At 41.8% G+C, this 19,260-nt stretch overlaps 1 pseudogene; it reads left to right on the forward strand.

Moving 5' to 3' along the window:
* The first annotated feature begins 205 nt into the window (after nt 1-205).
* Nucleotides 206-19,260, forward strand: part of LOC114629137 — a 36,195-nt pseudogene continuing 17,140 nt past the window's right edge.

Below are 19,260 nucleotides of genomic sequence, written 5' to 3' on the forward strand. Positions count from 1 at the left end.
TACATTTTTATAACTGGAAAAGAGTATGTATACAAAACTTGAGATTAAAAAAATGTAGCTGGGCAGTAGTGGTGCACACCTTTAGTCCCAGAGCTAGGGAGGCAGAGGCAGGTGGATCGCTGAATTTGAGGCCAGCCTGGTCTACAGAGTGAATTCCAGACTAGCCACAACTACACAGAGAAACCTTGTCTTGAAAAACTCGATGATGATGATGATGACGGCGGCGACGACGACAACGACAAAGGTAAGAAAACTAGCCTCCCATTCCTTCATTATCCCATTAACTCCTATAAGCGAAATCATGAAGCCCTGACCTGCCCAGGAAGCTCCACTTAGGGTTCAGCTCTCCATCTGTAGTTTAGGGAGATCCAGCTGTAGTTCACCCAGCAAAAGTTTGACCCCCAAGTAGCTCACAACTTCCAGGAGAATAACCTCACAGTCTACCGCTGAGTTTGTCACCTTTAACCTCTACAGCATCTCTGGAAAGCTTAGGGAGCTACTGTCTTTATTTTCAATTCGCACATAAAGAAATAGACCCAGAGAAATGGAAGTAATGGGTTTGGACGGCAACCTCATCTGAAGACTTAAAGTCCCAGCATGTGGAGACACATGTCTGTGCGCATGTATAGCAATAGGGTAATCATATGAGTCGCCGATAAATGGTGCTTGTGTGGGGTTGTGAAGAAAAGTTTTCTCCAGAACAGGATCATACATTCTGAAATCACTTGTGGGTAATTGTCCCTGATAGTCGCACTGCCAAGTAAAAGGCTCACTCCTCTCAACAGGTGTACACTGTGCTCGGTCACTTGTTTTCCAACACAGATCTTGCAGGATCTTAAAGGGGCCTGTCTGTTGTTTAACCACCTACCCCTGGATCCTAGCGTGGGATCCAATGCAATGGGCCTTTCTCTTTATTAGAAGTGATGGGAGTGAAGGCCTTCTTTCTCTTAACTTCTCAGTCTGATTCTCAACTCCCAAATCCTCAGCTTTTCATCTCCCACCAGAATGACAACTTTCTCATTTCCTCATCGGAACTCTGATATGGAAATGAGTGGCGTGGAGAGTAGAGGGAGGGAACACAGGGTGTGTAGAAAAGGGACATATTAAGACGGTAATAAAATCCAAGATGTTAAAAATAATCCCTTTACTACCCATCGCCTGGAAAAGGCGTACACTCTGCCTTAATCCTAGCAGCTCTGAGAACTAGCTATAAAAATAAAAAATGAGAAACAGAGTCAGTTGCTGTCATTTCCAATACAAATGGGCACGTACATCCAGCCTTTATGACTGGGTAACTTCCCCTTCCAGTGCTCAGTATTTATTGGTTTTGACTTATTGATAGAACATTCTGGGGCTTGACGTCCTCCTTCCCACAGAGCTAAGACACCATCAGCTACTGCTCTCTCCTTTCAACCCTGAGTACTAACGTGGGTGATGATGGCGGTGTTATTATTATCATTTGGTATTTAGCCAACATCTTTCCCCGAAGTACTTAGGCCACTTTATAGGCACTGCCTTATCGTTCTTCACAATACTTCCCTGGAGAGCGAGGGCCAGAACAGAGTTCTGGTTTTCAGTTCACTGGGTGCCCCGGAACAATGAAAGGCTGCCTCAAGGTCACCTGGAGAAATCAGGCTGAGGTCAGGACGAGGACCAAGAGCTGGTAATGACTGTTTAAGGGCGCCTTCCCACTGGCCACCAGGGAGAATGAGTCATTAGCTCATTCATTGAGTTCTGAGTATAACAGAACATTAAAAGGGGAATTTTGGCAGACATATGCTCTAAAGGGAGGCGCTAGAGTAAGACAAACACTTTCAGAGTGGATGGCTGAGAAGCCCCTCGCTTACCTCTAGAGTATTTTATAAGAGCCATGGGTTGGAAATCCAAGGACTTTTGAGGAGGATTTCTTCACACCAAAGGAAAGTATGAGGGCAGCAATTCATCTCAAGCCTAAGAACTCCAAAAAGATTGCTCAAACAGCTTAAAATGAATCCATTGGTGTGAGCAGAGCACCACGAATAGTGTGAGCTATTTCTAGACCGCCAAGGAGCGAGAGCCTAGCTGGAAGGACTCTGGTCCCTGGACAGGAGCTGGCACTCTGGAAGTGGCTGCTATCCTGGAGTTTAACAAAACAAACATTACAGGAGAGTGCCTCTTGGCTTGATGTGGTCCACATGCAAGAGCAAGTCAATGTGGGCTGGTTTAGATGTTGCCCTGGATGATCATCCTAAAGCAAGAGGACCTCAGAAGTAGAACACTGGAAGTACAATCTAAGATGCTTGGGCAGTCAGCTAGAATCAGAATACACCTACCTGTGACAGGGAATCTAAAGCCAGCACTCTATGCTATGAATATCTCCAAGGAACTCATGAGAGCCAAAGAAAAGAGAATCTTTGTATTTCTGTCCAGCTCAGAGTAGTGATCACTACCGTGGAAGTAAGAACATTGCTGCTGCCTCTAAGCCCCATCCTGCTTCTGAAGAGTTAAGGATCCAGCTGAAGAATGAATAGTATTTAAGGAAGTATAGACATCTCACTCTTCACCTCCAGGTCTAAAGCCAGAGAGAGAAAAGGGTGAACATTTGTTAGAGGCCCCCAGACCTTAACAGGTCCCTAGACCTTAGCACAACTGATGCCATGTTGGAAGTACCATTCAGGCCTTGGAGCCCAGCATGTAGGTAACAATACCTCCCAAAATGAGAATAAGAAGACCCTGCCCATCAAAGTCCACATGGGAAAGTCCCTATACATACTAACCTTGCTTGTTGGCTTCTGTAGTTCAGCTTCTGGCTAACTGTTTTTATTAACTGAAGTATGCTAACCCACGATGTGGTTTTTATGTTTAAAAGCTTACCTCAAGAGAGGCTCAGGACTGCAAAGAGGTACTGTACACCAGTGTAGTAACCAGCATGCTAATAAAGACTTTCTATTGGCTTGAACTCATGTCTGAGTAGTCTTTTTTGGTGGATACATCACAGTATTTCAAGTAATAGCAGATAAATTTCTTATTATATGATGATTGGGCATCTTAGTTCCCAAACTGAGCTGATGTTGTATGAGTTAAAATGAATAAAAATTACCTGACATTAAACAAAGAAGTCATATATATCCTTCCCGTAGCAGGAGAATGTTTCCCACAGAAAGAATGAAAGGAGATAGGGTGGCCTGGGAAGGTAGCTCAGTTGGTAAAGCATTTGTTCAGCATGTGTGAAACACTGTGTTTGGTCTCCACACAAACTAGAACAGCTAGAGAGAGATGGTAATTCTGAGGCCAGTCTGGGCTACAGGAGACCCTGTCTCAAAGACAATGGCAAGCGGAGGTGGAAATTAAACTGTACATTTTCTAAGACAAGATATACTTATTCAACAAAAGGGTTGATAATTTTTTTTTTTGGATCAAGAGTTATGCAAAACAACATGGGTGTACCCATTGCTCAGCATGTAGACCCAATGGTATAAGTATCATAAAAAGAGCTACTGTTTGTTGTTAAATTTATTTTATTTCTTTGTTTATTATTATTCTATCACAATATCTATAATAAATATAAAAATAAAATAAATATTATAATAGTTATAGTAAATATATGTATAATAAATGATATCCTAATAAATACAATAAATATATTACATAATAATAAATCAGTTCATTTTTATATATTATAGAATCATATAAAATATTATGTACTATATTATATAATTACATGTAATTATATAACACACATAATATATATTATATATATAATTTATATTATATATAGTAAAAATATATAATTAAAATATAATATTTAATGTAATAAATTTACTTATTTATTATTTATTTATTTAATTGACTCAGTCATTCCATGTTAAACTGACAGGGTAAGGCATTGACTCTCTACAAAGAGGAAAACCTAGACTGCTCCAAACTAGTTTTAGTGTAGTGGTTGAGGTCGGAGCCAGCAAACAAAGATGCTTAGTTTGCGCTAAGCTGCGCCATCAGCAGACAAACTGTTAAACTAATACAGCTCTTAATTAGTGTTGTTCTTTCACATCAGCTGAGATGCACAAAAATAAAACTCTGATTTTTGAAAAAGCTTTACCCGAGGCCAAGACAATAGAGGGCTTTCAACTTACCAGGAATGATGGTCAAAAACCATGAGAAGGTGGCTTTCTCCACAGGGCTGTACACAGCTATTTGTATCTGCCATAGACATGAAAGCTACTAGGAGGTTGGAGAAATGGTTTCATGGTTAATAGCACTTGCTTCCAGAGAACCCAAGTTTGTTCCCAGGGGTGTCTTACAATTGCTTATAACTTCAGCTTTGGGGTATCCAGTGCCTCTATCTTCCCTGGGCACCTGTACTTACACACACACACACACACACACACACACACACCAACCCCTCATGCATATAATAAAAATCACAAAAATTAATTCTAAGAAAACTACTGGCTTTGAGGTACAGCTGAGGGGCCCACGGCTTGTCTTTGTCAGCATCTTACTGTTCCATTTCTGCATTCTTACAAGTGGATTCTCTCATGTCTTCACTGAAGGCAGTGTCTTAAAGGCTATCTGTTCAGGGCAGCTTTTCTTGAAGATCTAACCTAGAAGAGGTGCCTCTTCCCTTCTCAGCCACCACAGCACTCTACTTCCTTCAGAGCAGTGATCCTAACCTGGGCTTATTGTATGTTCGTCATTTGCATGCCCACTCACGACTCTTAGACTCTGAACTCTAGGGTGACCAGGTTCACAATGAATATCCATTTAAGGAATCAGAGAGAAAAGGGGTGGGTAGACCTGCCTAATCACACCATCACATAGTATGACTTCAGTACCCACCCAGCGCTACTACAGATGTGGGCTGCTTACAGGCTCTCAATATGTTATTCCTTCCTGCTTTTATTTTTTCTATGCTCCTCACTATCCCCCCTACCCCTGATAAAACAATTTTTGAAAGGATTTGTCTCTGTTTGCAGAAAGCTTCTTGGTGGGTGATGCCTGGGAAGTCATCCTTTCAACAATATGTGGCATCAGGTTGGTGACAGAACATGCAATCCCAGCTCCAGTACTCAGGCTGTATAACCACTGAGATGCAGACCTTCCAGTAGGCAAAGGGCATCCACCTTTGCCCAGATAAATCTCCTGCTTCCACCCACCCCTAATACAGGTCTCCTCAAAGGGCTTTCCTTCAGCTAAATCCATTGCCCAAGAATCCATATCTAAGCCTTCTGATGAAAACCCAAGGTTTTGGGAGTTTGAGGAGGGTAGGCAGAGACGCACCATGGCTTAAAGCTGGTCAGGGACATCACCACAGTGCCAGGTTCTCTGCCCTGTCCTTCCCTTGCTGGTCAGTGGTGCAGATGCCATGAGCAGCCTTCAGAACTCATCAGTTACTGAAGAGACCCCGAAAAACAGGTATGTGAATGAAGATCAAAGAATTCAATGGAAGACAGGCAGGTCCTTCAGCTTGGGGAGAACCTCACCTACCATGTCCAGGGAGAGCATTTTGTTTCCTATCTGGTGTTGGAGGCTGATGAAACTGCTCTGGCAAAGGCAGACAGTGGTGGGCTGGGCTGCTGCTCTAACTCCTAACCCTGCTTTTGTTGATGAGAGGCAGGTGCTGTGAGTCTGGCAGCAATCACAGATCTCTCCTCTGGTGGTATGGTGTGTATGTATTGGGGCATACATGTGTGTTCATGTTCCTATGTATATACATATGTGCATGCTTGCATGAGGAGGCTAGCGGTCACACTGAATACCTTGCTCAATTGCTCTCTCTCTCTCTCTCTCTCTCTCTCTCTCTCTCTCTCTCTCTCTCTGAGGCAGTCATTCCCGGAACCCGGAGCTCATCCATTTGTCTAGCCTGGCTAGACAGAGAGCTTCACCTATTCCTGCTTCTCCAGTGCTGGGATTATAGGCACGTGTTGCTGTTCCTCATCTTTCAGATGGATGTGGGCTCTGAGCTCCGGTCTTGTCTCATGCTGTGTACAATGCACAGTGTGTTATGTCTATATGTATGTATGTCTCCTTAGGGTCTCTGCTCATCTTTTGCCTTTTTCTCCCTCCTGTGGCTCAGTCTGGCCTAAGGCTCATGATTTTTCTGCCTCTTGAGTGCTAAGATTTTAGGTGTATATCACCGTGCCTGGCTCCTAAGACAGGGAAGAGTGGGAACTGGAAATCCATTTGGGCTGCCACAGCCTAACTTCCTGACTGCAACCTTCAGAAGTATGGGTAGGTGATAACGGGTCTCTCCCTAGTCCTTGGTCCAAGGTTTAAAAACGGGGAGGGGGGATAGAAATGCGGTGTGCAGTGTGAAACGGCAGGCCTTCCTCAAGCATCTTCAGGACTGTGCCTGCCACTTGTATGAATGAAGGAGAGCAAATTCAGGTCAAAGCGGAACCTTTTTTTTTCCCCTTGGCACTAGGAATGAAACTCAGGGCCCTGGACATGTTAGGCAAGGTACTCTTCCATATCCCCAGCCTACCCTTTCATGACTCTGAGGAACATACATAGGTACACACCTTGAGACAGCGTCTCACTGATTTATTCAGGCTGGCCTTGATGTCACTGTAGCACAGCTAGGTTTGAATTTTTGATTCTTCTACCTCAGTCTCCCAAGTACCTGGAGTTATCGCCTGCTATATGAAGCTAGGCTGTACCTGGAAAACTATTTTTTAAGTAATGAATTAAGTATGTGTGTATCTGTGCATGTATACGTGTGCACGTGCCGCAGCATACATGTGGAGGTCAGAAAACAACTCTTGACTGTTCTTTCTGTGGATTCTGGGGCTAAAATTTAAGTTGTCCGGCTTATTTGGCAAGCTCTTTTAGCCTCTGAGCCATCCCTTGCCCCTGGACCACTTTTAAAGGGGCGGTGTAAATGAGGTATCGTTCATTTGAAGCAACTTCGTCTTGTCCTCTTTCGGAGGACTAAATGAAAAAAGAAAAACAACAATAACAACTGGCAAGTATTTATTAAGGACTTAAAAGAATCCAGTTACTGTACTAGTCAGTGAAATAAAACAGAACCTAAAGCTGAGAATGGCTGGACTAACGCGCGGTGGTGGCTCACACCTTTAATCCCAGCACTTGGGAGGCAGAGGCAGGTAGGTTTCTGGTGAGTATGAGCCCAGCCTGTCATAGCAATAGTTTCAAACTAGCGAGAGTATCTAGGTATGCTCACACACACACGCCCTTCCATGGCAACCACTGAACGTCTAAGTTTGTCGTTTAGTACTAGTGGGGAGGCTGAGGAGGCTGCGAGCTTTCTGGGATCAGGGGCTTTGCCTGCCTGCCGCTCCCCATCTCTGCAGTGTTTACAGTGATGTCTGCACCCTACAAGAGGCTTGGTGTGTATTCGTGGGCTGGAGGAAGGTTATGTGTGTTTAAAGTAAATCTGGCACTTGGCTGATAACAGGGTTCCCTTTCTTTTTTATCAGGGGTTCCCGGACTCTCTGAGTTTGTTTCCTCATCTGGAAAGCCAGAGACCGAAGACTCTGTTTGCTCTGACCTGAGTCTGTACACAGGGCCGTGTGAACTCGGCAAATGATGACTGCTGTTGGTAGCCCTTCTCGGTTTGTTATGACAAACAATAAAAATGGAACTTTACTAGAGTAAAACTTGTATTCTAAGATTGTTGAATAAACAAAATTAAACGGACAATGAAATCCCAATTTTCCTGATGAAAGATAAACAAACAAACAAACAAACAAGAGAGCAAAACGAAGCCACTTTTAGTTGTTGTGGAATCTAAAATGGTCATTTTGCAATGGAGCAGGCATCAATGTATGTGTCTATCCATATCTGTTTCAAAAGACTCAAATTAAATGATCATAAAAAGATCTGTGAGAAATACCACTAAGGGAAGAAAGCAAGTTATCTAATTATGTATCTGTGAATTGTATCTAATTGGAATACAAATTTATCATAAATATATTCATTTATAATAAAAACCGAATGAGAATTTAAAAGCACCCCATTCAGCTTTGATTTTAGAGTGAAACACTTAGGCGGGCACACAGATTGGATGTGATGTATCTAAGAGAGCCTATGAATATTCATAGTCAGAGTACAGACCACATGTTCACATCCGTATAATACATTTCTTATTCAAGCTGAAAGAGGCACCCTTTCTCCTCTGGAAAGGAAATAATTAGGGTGGGGTTGATAGATGTAAAAATCAGAAACACTCCCTTAAGTAAAAGTCACAATGTCCAGAGGGGCTGGGAGTCTAACAGATTGTTTGTTTAACTCGCCCACGATGATGAGGCAGACAAGCCGACACAGAGCTTAAAGGGAAATATGCCAAGGTGGCCAGTGTGCCCCGGGCATAGGCTGCCTCGGGTGCTTCCATCGGCAATGATGAAAGTCTAGAAGCCCCGAGTGCTCTGCTGGAAGCAAAGACAAAATCCGTTGACCGATGTCAGTCAGAGATCTTGCAGGGCCTCTTTCAAGCACAGGCAGCCTTGGGCTTGGGGCTCAGGAGAGACTTACAGACTTCATCCTGCATCTGTCTGCGCTGCGCCATCTTTCAAACAACTGCCCAGCAGAGATATCTCAGATTACAGTGTGGGTTTCTGAGCAAGTGTGTGCACACACACAGGTGGACTTTAGTATAGTCTTTAGTTGCTCTTCCCTCCCTCCCTCCCTCCCTCCCTCCCTCTCTCCCTCCCTCCCTCCCTCTCTCTCTCTCTCTCTCTCTCTCTCTCTCTCTGTTGTGTGTGTGTGTGTGTGATGTTTGTTGGGTATCTTCCTCAATTGCAGTTCATTTTATTTTTGAAACAGGATCTCTTACTAAACTTGGAGTTCACTGATTCTGCTAGTCTGGCCATCCAGTTCAAGCAAGGGGTACTCCTGTCTTTGCCTCCTCAGCCCTGAGATACACAAGCATCAAACACGTGGCCTCTCACATTGGGAAACCTGTTCCTTTTACAGCTCCCTGAACCGCTGGTTCTGTCAAGGGCAACGAACGTTTCACCTGTACTTAATCTTTTCTTTCCCAGCTCCGGGGATTAGACTCAGGCCTTTCCATGAGTGACAAGAGCTCTCCCACTCACCTGCACCTTACCCCCACCGGCAGTCATCAACACCTTTCACTGCTAATGTGTTCTCTCTCTTTTTAAAAACCAGCAAAGCACCAGTCTCAGGCAAGACCGGTGGCAGGCATAAGTCAAGGGCTGGAATCCAATACAACTGTTCTCATTCATTTATGACAAGCATATTGGTGGCCCGTTTATGTTCCAATATTGTTTCCTTTGAATTAAATTTATTTGTTGATGTTTAAAAAGTGTTGATGTCAAACAAATGTTAAGGTTAGGGATGTAGTTCAGGGGTGGATCCCTGCCTTCTATGTGCGAGGTGATCACCTTGATCCCTAATCCCGAAACAAAGGAAAACCTACAAGCACCCCAACTGCACAGACACACATGAAATCCTAACTCACTAACTCTGTAGGTGACATGTGGCTATGCCTAAACTGCGAAAATGGGACCCACACTCACTGCAGCCTGGGAGGAACTCATCAACAAAGCCAGGACCCCTGGAGGGAAGGTTTAGGGATGTTCTCACTTCTTTTTTGTCTAGAGAAGAAGAAAATTGGCTTAGATCCTGTCTGTGTGACAGACACAGTCAAAATCATCTAAGATGCTGGTCTTCAAACCAAACAACAGGATGTCTCCCAATCCCCTGTGAGGAGGAAGAATACAGAGAGTATGCAGGCTTGTCCATTATTGTTCCTTAGGTAAGGCTACTGCATAATTATACTCTGTCATTTTGTGTGAGTTCATGTGTGTTACAGGGCTCACTCTTCAGTGCTGAACTGATGATGGTAGATGACTATCATCTATTTGTCAAACCTAAAAGCCAACGACCTTGTCTTCCCAGTGCCCTCCTCTGTGCTTTCTTCCACATACCATTGAACCTCTGTGCCAGGAGACTTCAATTGCAGGAAACAGCTCACATTCTATCGCTAGAGGAAAGAGATATTGATAGAGCCCACATTAGAATTGTGGTCACTAACAACGCAAAGCAGCAAGCCATAAATCCTCATGAGCTCAGGCCGTGCTGTTTACCATCAAAGGGATCCTTCTTCCTCTGCAGTGTAACTAAATAGATGAGCGATAAGTGAAACATGATAGCTGTTAAATTAAAGACGAAAACCGTTCAAGTTACAGAGAGGCTGTTACAAAAACAAACATGCCAACCAGAGGCCTCAGACCCCTACAGCAATGATGTGGCTCTCCGTGCCTTTGCAGCCTATCTTTCTGAAGATCAGGGAGCTGACAGCTCATCAAAATCACAGCTCCACCCCTCTCATATTCTATCCATAGAAATGAATGAGGGTATAAGTGATAGCTATAAGGATGCCCATTCGAAATACCACTTAGGGGCTGGAGAGGTGGCTCAGTGTAGTTAACACCTCTTCCAGAGGTCCTGAGTTCAATTCCCAGCAACCTCATGATGGCTTACAACCATCTGTAATGGGATCCGATGCCCTCTTCTGGTGTGTCTGAAGACAGTGACAGTGTATTCATATACATAAAATAAATAAACCTAAAAAAAAATGAAGTGTCACTTAATATGTTGAAAAGGTAGGTTTAGCTGAATTATCCAACACCAAGGGATTGGCTATGCAAACTGTATGTACCTTTTCATGCAAGAGAGCAAACAAGCCTAACCAGGAAGTAGTGGCACATGTCTTTAATCCCAGGAATTGGGAAGCAGAGGCAGGCAGATCTCTGAGTTCAAGGACAGTCTGGCATACAGAGTGAGCTCTAGGGCAGCCAAGGCTATATAGAGAAACCCTGTGAGAAAAAACAAAATGAGAGAGATATAAGGAGAGACAGAGATAGAAAGAGACAGAGAGACAGAGAGACAGAGACAGTACATATAAAAAGTACTGTAGAAAAGCACCCAATATTACCAAATATGTAAAAATATAGTGTTAAAATGGAGGGGAAGATGGTGCAATTATAATCTCAAAGGGTTCTTCTATAAAAGGAGTCAACAGGGGGCATTTTGTTCATTGAGTTTTGAGTTATTTGCCAAAATTATTATAAACCTCCCATTAAGATGTTGCAAAAGAGCTAAATAAAATATTCCTTTTCTAGGTAAAAAAACCCGAATTGTTAAGGTCAGCAGGTTGGCTCATTGGATAGCCATTTACTTATTGAAGCCACTTATTAAACCAGCTTCGACAGGGATTTTTCCAGATGAACCTGAGCAAACCCCAGCCAATCTTTAACCCTCCATTAGATACCATGTTTCCTGGACGCGCACCATGACCATCTCCATGGAAGCATGACAATCTCTGTCACTCACAGTAAGTCAGAGAGAACTGACTTCTGAAAGTCTCCCCTGGCCGGGCAATGGTGGCGCATGCCTTTAATCCCAGCACTTGGGAGGCAGAGGAAGGCAGATTTCTAAGTTCGAGGCCAGCCTGGTCTACAGAGTGAGTTCCAGGACAGCCAGGGCTACACAGAGAAAGGACAGCCAGGGCTACACAGAGAAGCCCTGTCTCGAAAAAAAAAAAAAGTCTCCTCTGACCTCTACAAGCAGGCTGTGGCACACATGTGCACGTGTGTACAGACACACACACACACACACACACAGAGAGAGAGAGAGAGAGAGAGAGAGAGAGAGAGAGAGAGAGAGACACCATAATTAAAGTAAGATTTGATTGCTAAATGAGAAAAGCACAGAGAAGCCAAAGAGATAAGCAAGGATAAATACTCAATACAGTATGACTTGATTTTATTTAAAAACTGATGCAGTACACAGTAAAACTGATGCTAAGAGGAAGGGTGAACTCTGTTTTCTTCTTTTACTGGACGGGTGTTTTCTAAAATGTCTATGGTGAAAGCGTACACTTTTACTTTAAGGGGGAAAAAAAGCAATGTCTTTAAGCTGGCCCCATTTAACCTGTTTAAATGGGTCAGCAACCCTACTCATCACCTTAAAAGTGTGTGTTTGTGGCCTTGCATTTTGCTGTGCTGATGTGCTTCCCCTAGAACCAAAGGGAGACACGAAACCTCTCTGCAAACTCTTTGTAGATTCCCATCTGTGACTTGATAAATATTTGATGCCGTGGCCAGTCAACATCCCTACATTAGCGAAACTTCTGCCCAGGAGCAAAAACTGCACAGCTCTCAGCGATGAGACCGGAGTAAGTTAAAAAGAGTGGATTCATTAACTACTTCAAAGGCTTTGGGTTTTTCTTTTTCTTTTTTCTTTTCTCTTTCCATTGGCAATTTTGTGGACTGGATTATTGGTCCTGCTTTCTATACTGTGAGGACCACAACCACTACCATACAGAGGAGCTTGCTTTCCCCTGTAGCAGCACATTCTTTTCTTTGTGTTCACAATCGAGGAGCAAATACAGCCTGACTTCACCCATCTCACCCCGAACCCCACCCCTGCCATCTTCCCCTTGGTTAATCAGCTGTGAATATTTATGATTGAGTAAGCTCAAGATCTGCATGGTAAATCTGTAGTCTGGTCCCCATATCTGATACAGGTTTTAGACAATTAGGTGGACCGTTTATTAGATGTGCCATTTCCCCCTCTCTGCCTCCGTGAGGATGGCTGATCCTAGAAAAAGCAACACAATTGTTCCTAAATACTTAGTTGATGGACACAGAGGGAGGGAGTAAAATGAAGCGGAGGCTGGTTTTAATCCTAAATGCAGGATATGTGTGTGTGTGTGTGTGTGTGTGTGTGTGTGTGTGTGTGTTTCATCATACATATATCTGTATATGTATACAGAGAGAGAGGGAGAGAGGGAGAGAGGGAGAGAGGGAGAGAGGGAGAGAGAGAGAGAGAGAGAGAGAGAGAGAGAGAGAGAGAGAGAGAACACTATTCCATCCTAAAGAAGAATGAAATCCTGTCATTTGTAACAATATGGAAGAAACGCAGAACATGACGTTAAGTGAAGCAAGTCACACAAACAGAAGTTGTATGTGAACTATCCCAGCACTTGAGAGGTAGAGGCAGTCGGATCTCTGAGTTTGAGGCCAACCTTGGCTAAGAACCAGTTCCAGGACTGCCAGGACTACAAAATGAAACCCTTCTTAAAAAAAAAAAAAAAAAAAAAAGCCTCAGGGAAATTCACAACGGAAGTGAAGAACAATAGACAGGAATGCTGGTAACTAGGATCCCATGGATACTATGTTGCAACTGGATTTGAATGAGAAGCTGGGGGAAGGGAGTATGGAGAGATGGCTCAGCAGTTAAGAGCATTAGCTGTTCTTCTAGGGGTTCAGGGTTCACCTCCCAGCACCCACATGGCAGCTCACAACCATATGTAGCTCCAGTTCCAGGGGATCTGATACCCTCTTCTGGTCTTTGCTGACATCAAGCACACATGTGGCACACAGACATATACATGCGTGAAAAAACACTCACACACATAAAAATAAACCACCTTTTTTACAAAGTCCAGCTATGATATGCAGCTACACAAGAGGATGAGTCTAGACAGTGACTGTGTGCTGTAGCCACAAGAAGCTAGAAGAGTGGATTCTGATTGTTTCTGGCATAAAGAAATGAAGATGTGTGTGTTTGATCTGTTGACACAAAGTATATATGTATGAAATACTTCTTGGTACTTTATTAATCTACAATTAGTGTTTTACCACTCCATTAAACAAATAATTTAAAAAATGTTTCTTGGGCTGGAGAGATAGCCAGTGGTTAAGAGCACTGACTGCTCTTCCTGAGATCCTGTGTTCAAGTCCCAGCAACCACATGATGGCTCACAACCATCTGTAATAGGATCTGATGCCTTCTTCAGGTGTATCTGAAGACAGCTACAGTGTATTCATATACATCATATACATAAATACATCTTTTTTAAAAAGACCCGTTAAAAATAAAATAAAAAAAATGTTTCTTAAGTAAGAAAGTTGTTATCCTTATCAGAAGGTCTTGGGTTTAGTTCCCAGCACACAAACACACATACACACACACACACAATTAAAAATAAAATAAATCTTTATTTATTTATTTATTTTTGTTTTGTTTTTGTTTTTTTGTTTTTTCGAGACAGGGTTTTTCTGTGTAGCCCTGGCTGTCCTGGAGCTCACTCTGTAGACCAGGCTGGCCTCGAACTCAGAAATCTGCCTGCCTCTGCCTCCCAAGTGCTGGGATCAAAGGCATGTGCCACCACCGCCCGCCCAAAATAAATCTTTAAAATGTTATTATCTACATTAGTTTTTATGACTCTCACATGCTTCACCATTTTGGCATGAAGTTTATTTACATTACTTTGGTTTTTTTCTAAGGAACTAGATCATTTCCATTGTCTTCTATGAATACTGTTCTATTGGTATCACACAAGCAGGCCTGAATGTGGATAACCTAGTGGTATTTTTGTGAGACTCTTACTGGGAAGCAGCAGCGCCCACAAATGCATTTGTTTCCTTGTTGAATGCCTTGGATTGTTTGCTATTATTTCAGACTTCTTTTCGGTTCTACGATTTTTCCCTTGTCCCCCTTTTAGTGCAACTAACATTTTCAGTTCTTTTAATTAGAAACCTAAGTATTTCTGGCTATGAACTCCATCGTTGGGGGGAAAATAACTACGAAGATGGATGGGGGCCGGCATAGCAACAGCAGCAGCAAGAGCAGCAGCACGCTGTGTCTTTCCACTTTAGACTATAAGAAAGTTTCTACAATTTCTCCTTTTGAAAATGTTTTACCATGCTATGAAATGCTAATTTTTCTGCCAGTTTTTACAATGAAGAAAATCAATAATCAATGATTTGAATTCAGCTTGCTGTCCTGGAAACACGCTCCTGAGTTCAGAAGGCTTGAGCCATGTGTCTCCAGATTCTCCTTCCCGTGAGGATTTATAAAGATTGAGAGCTTTTCTCTTGCTTCCCAGATTCACCAGTTTCCTTGCAATTTTTCTTTGGGTGGCAGATCCATCTCGAATCTGCTCCCTTGAGTTGTGAATTAGATACAAAGAAAACATTTTTTTAAAAATCTTGTTTGGATCTAGAAGAAAAACATTCATTAGTAAAGAATATGAGGTGAGAGGGAGTTCATCTGTCCCGTGAATTTGCTCTTATTTTAATTACTTTGCTCAGTGACTAAAACTTCATTAAATGAAAAGTTTATAAGGCTTCCTTGTGAGTTTTTTGTAGGCTATGCTTGGCAGAAGGCTGCTCTCTGTCATAGTCTACCATGTACAAGTGCAAGGGGAAACCTTTCTGAACATGCTCTGTTTCTTAGTTTTCTGCCCTTACTTTGAGCTCCACTTTCTGGCTTTGTAATTCTGCCCCACAGTCTCATTTTGTTTTGATTCTCAATGATACAAAGAAATACAAGAGGTGGTGGGGAGATAGCTAAGTGGTAACAGTGCTTGCCATGAAAGCATGAGGACCTGAGTTCAAATCCCAGCACCCACATGAAAGGGTGGATGTGACTGTGCATGTGACTAGAACCCAGACCCGTGGAAGGGAGAGACAGAAGAATCCTTAGGACTCGCTGCCCAAGTTCCAAACTAAGTGACAGACCTTGTCTCAAGGGAATAAACAGAGTGATAGAGCTGGGTACCCAGCATCCTCTTCTGGCTCTGACTTCTGAGCATGCATGCTGTATGCAACCACACACACACACAAACATATACACACACATATACACACACATGCATACACACATACACACACATATATACACACCATGCATACACATGCATGTACACATACATATACGTGCATACACACATGCATATACACATACATACACATTTACACACAAACACACACACATATACACACATGTGCACATGTGCACACAATTAAAAGATAACACTCAAAGGGCTCCAAACTGAGTATATCCCACCAAAAATGTATTTGAAGTAAATACTGAGATATAGGAAAATTAAACATATTTCATTAACTAGAATATCAAGGTTATTTTTCTTCTAAAACATCTAAAACTCTCAATTAGCATATAATAGGAAAATACGTATAGGAATGAATGAATGTTTACATAAATTAAAATTTTAAATAAAAGTAATTGCTTAGTTCTAAATAAAATTTTAGTAAACATTTTTACAAATATTGATTATGTATAGTTGTTATGCTCAAAACATATCAGTTGCAAGTTTAAAAAAAAAAGATAATTTCATTGTGCTGGCTAGCTTTTTGTCAGCTTGACACAAGCTAGGGTCATTTGGAAAGAGAGAGCCTCAGTTGAGGAAATACCCACTTCTCATTTTTTATTGCTGTGCCAAGGCCACTTATAGAAGAAAGAGTTTATTGGAAGCTTATAGTTTCAGAGGGTGAGTCCATGACCATCATGGCAGGGAGCATGGCAGCAGGCATGGCACTGGAGAAGCAGCTGAGAGCTCAGTTCTTGAGACACTGCCATGGTGGAGGGAGAGAGAAAGACACAAAGAGATTCAGAGAGAATCACTAACTGGAAATAGGGTGGGTTTTTTAAATTTCAAAGCCCATGTCTACCAGTGACTTACTTCCTCCAGAACAAGCATTCAAATAGATGAGCCTATGGGGTCCATTCTTTTTCAAATCACCATATGTACCTACCAGACTGGCCAGCCAGTAGGCAAGCCTGTGGGGCATTTTCTTGATTAATGATTTATATGGAAGAACCCAGGCCACTGTGGGCAGTGCTGCTCCTGGGCAGAAGGTCCTGGGTGGTATGAGAAAGCAGGCTGAGCAAGCCATAAAGAGCAAGACAGTAAGCAAGGTTCCTCCATGGCCTCTGCTTCAGTTTCTGCTTCCCAGTTCCTGCCTTAAGTTCCTGCCCTGACTTCCTTCATGAACTATAAGTTGTAAGCTGAAATAAACTCGGTCTTCCTCAAGTTGCTCTGGTCAAAGTGTTTAATCACAGTTATGGAAAGCAAACTCTAACAGTTATGCTTCATGCTTCCAACATACTGAGTCTATGCTGTTTCTAAAGACTAAGAGTAAATGTTTAATATTGCTAAATGTTCTTTGGCTGCCATGTGCAGCTGTTGCAGACACTGCATTAGCCTGTGACTGCCTGTGGGTCCACAAAGTAAAACTGGAAGAAGCAAGAAAGTGGATGTTCATTACCCCTGGGAAACAATACTTTATTATGCAGGAATCTATAGCATTCGTGACATCTGAGAGGAAGGATTTGACAGGTTAATTAATTTGTCTTTTCTCCTGCCTAAATGCTGCCACCGCTCGAATTCTCCTCCTTAGGACTGTCCTTCCGTGGCATTGGCAGCAGCACAAGCCACAACCTTCATGACATTTGAAGAAAGTCACCTTCTGCTTCCAGGACGAAAGGCAAGAAAGAAAAAGGCAAGCACATTTGAGATGGCTCAAATGATGCACCCTGAGGGGCATGACTGCGTCACACAGTGGGCACCCGTGCTATTTACTAAACTTGCTTTTCATTGTGAGTTTGTGATGCTGGAATCTAGGAAGAATGTTCAGGAGGGAGCTCCTTGTCCAGTCTAAAGGCTGTCCTAAGCTCGGTATAAAATCCAGAACCATCGATAGGATAACCCCCATGTGGAGAGAAGTAAGGGACCCAACCCACAAGTACGCAAATCAACTATAATATAGACATTGTTGTGTTTGCTTTTCTATAAAAATTATACTAAGATGCACATGGTATTTTATGCATTTATTTTCTATTTCTTCCAAGTCAAAGTTTCTCTGTGAATCCCCTGCTTTCCTGGAATTTGCTTTGTAGACCAGGCTGGCCTCAAACTCAGAGATCTACCTGTATCTGCCCAGCTTTGTGTGTGTGTGTGTTTTAAACAGAGAAGGAAGATTACTAAATAAAAGCTTTGATGAGCTTCATTTCCATTTAAAATATTTTATTACACTTTCCATATTGCTGCTAAAGTTTTGTTGACTTTATCTTACATCAGTAAGATTGAAACCATTCCTTCTTTTTTTTTATGTTTTAAAGATGTATTTATTTTATTTATGAGTACACTGTAGCTGTCTTCAGACACACCAGAAGAGGGCATCCAATCTCATTACGGATGGTTGTGAGCCACCATGTGGTTGCTGGGATTTGAACTCAGGACCTCTGGAAGAGCAGTCAGTGCTCTTAATCGCTGAGCCATCTCTCCAGCCCCGATACCATTCCTTCTTGACTGACATTTTTTCTTCGAGTTTATCATTATCAAAGTAATATAACAAATATCCTTTGGAGGTGACCTGATTTTCTCTGTGTTTAAGTTCATGGCTGCTTTTGGTCAATTTTAAATAATTCATAAATACTAGGACCTAAATATATATGAATTTATATATTTATGTATATATGTGTGTATATAGTATATTATATATGTATATCTATATGTATATGCACATATATATATGTATATAACATATATATGTTGTAAAACTGCTTTGTTCTTACTCATAGTTTTCACCTTCTGAAGAATTTTATGAACAATTAAGTTATAGATGAAAACTTTACATTAGGTAATCTGTCTGATACTCAAAGTAGATGAAAACAAACTACCAAAAAAAAAGTGATAAGGGCTGGAGAGATGGCTCAGCGGTTAAGAGCACTGACTGCACTTCCAGAGGTCCTGAGTTCAAATCCCAGCAACCACATGGTGGCTCACAACCATCTGTAATGAGATCTGATGCCCTCTTCTGGTGTGTCTGAAGACAGCTACAGTGTATTCATAAATAATAAATAAATAAATCTTTAAAAAAAAAAGTGATAACTACCAAAATATTTATAAATTCAAACTGATAAGAAATGTTGTATGGAAATATATATTTACACACATAAATATTGCAAGTATGTTATATATTGAAACAAATATATCTTTATACTATTATACAGCTTACATATATAATCCATATAGACATAATTAAGATTGGAAATATATATGTGCAATGTGTGCACATTGCTGCTTGCAGGCTTTAGAAACTGAAGCCAATCCAGAATGAAGATTCAGGTTTGGCTGACCCCAATGCCCCCAAACCACAGTCTATGTGACATTAGAACTCAGGATGCCTCAAGGGCCATTTGAATATAGGAACAAATCAAGAAATACATCAAAAATCACAGCAGTCCCACTTAAGGGGTAGAGAGAGGTTAAAGAAAAAGGTAACAGGAGATCTTAACATTTGTGTATTTCCTAACTTATTTAAATACTAAAAATGGATTTATGTTATACTTGTAAAATCTTAAAAAATAATAAAAAATAATATTTTACATAGTTAGTTGGAGTATGAAATGTCATAGCCTCTTTGGGAACAGCTTGGTACTTGCTTATGGAGTTAAGCAAACATTTAACACACAACCCAACAA

This window comes from Grammomys surdaster, unplaced genomic scaffold (genome assembly GCF_004785775.1).
Source record: "Grammomys surdaster isolate TR1022 unplaced genomic scaffold, NIH_TR_1.0 278, whole genome shotgun sequence".
Lineage (NCBI taxonomy): Eukaryota > Metazoa > Chordata > Mammalia > Rodentia > Muridae > Grammomys > Grammomys surdaster.